Below are 1,475 nucleotides of genomic sequence, written 5' to 3'. Positions count from 1 at the left end.
AACCAATCTACCATTGGTATGATCTCAGTGGGTCAAAGATCTGTATTCTACGGTATGACCGTTTAGCAGCTTGTGTGTGTGTGTGTGCCTTCAATGGGGTCGGAGGATGTAGTTGATCATATCTAAGCCTTAACAACTTTCATAAGCTTTAAATGATAGTAACCAGGCTATTAGCCTATTGAATTCTGATATCTCTATGATGAGAAAGTCAGTGCTAACCAACTGCAAGGCCCTTGACACCTTACAGCATCTCAGGGAGATATCTGTACTATAATTCAAACTGAATGCTATATTTTTGTACCTGATAAATCCTTTAATGTAACACATTTGAACTACATGAAAAATCAGATTTCTCCTTTAAGTGACCCATTCCCCAGTCTTGATGATCATTAAAAAAAAAAAAAAACTGCTGTGGGAGGCTCATGACTAAAATATTTACTTTTAATTCCACTAATGTTATTAATTATATCATTTGTATTTTTATTGTTTCACAAGGTTATTATTTCTTGTATTGCCAAGTATATGACTGAGCCTCCAACAGAAATGATGACTAGACTTGAAGCACTTGATCAAATGTGTAGCTTGATATATGATCAATGACTGTAATAGTGTAACTCTAGGTATGAAAAGATGTAACAAGACGGAATACTTTCCTGGACCATAATTAGAAGACAGGTGTCCAGAGATCTTTGACTAGTAAGACCTAGTCCAGTAATAGCACACTGAGTGTCTTATCGACAAAAACCTTCTTCAGAACTGGGAACAAGCTTTCCCAGTAACGCAGGACAAAAAGGTCATGAAATGCCCCCCAAAGTATGATCGGATTTATGACCACAAGGGGGCCGTGTGAACTACAAATTGACACTTACCAAGAGCATGCCAAGGACTGAACAATGAAGTGCTCTGCCATCTGCCTCTGTAGCTGTTGGCCTTCAACAATCCCCGAGGGAGTTCAGGGTGCAGTGAGGCAGTCTGTGCTCAGGGAATCTGGTGGGACAGGTCTTTAGATAGTTGGATGTTTTTAGGAACAGATTATATGCCGTCAATCCTTGCATCTCCTCATATCTAAAAAGTGAAAGTGAAGTCGCTCAGTGGTGTCCGACTCTTTGCGACCCCAGAGATGGCAGCCCACAAGGCTCCCCCGTCCCTGGGATTCTCCAGGCAAGAACACTGGAGTGGGTTCCCGTTTCCTTCTCCAATGCATGAAAGTGAAAAGTGAAAGTGAAGTCGCTCAGTCGTGTCTGACTCTTAGCAACGCCATGGACTACAGCCTACCAGGCTCCTCCATCCATGGGATTTTCCAGGCAAGAGTACTGGAGTGGGGTGCCATTGCCTTCTCCCTCGTGTAGTATAGTTTCCTCTGTTTGAGCACTGTTTTAAGGTGATTTTGAAGTCAGCAGGCCTCTCTATAGACCAGTCCAGCTTAGGGGCCTTTTGGAAGTGGGAGTTAACCCAAGAGTCAATTTCCCTTCAAT

The sequence above is a fragment of the Bison bison genome, unplaced genomic scaffold, assembly GCF_000754665.1.
Source record: "Bison bison bison isolate TAMUID 2011002044 unplaced genomic scaffold, Bison_UMD1.0 scf7180017863969, whole genome shotgun sequence".
In the NCBI taxonomy this organism is placed as follows: Eukaryota; Metazoa; Chordata; class Mammalia; order Artiodactyla; family Bovidae; genus Bison; species Bison bison.
This window is presented reverse-complemented; position numbering follows the sequence as displayed.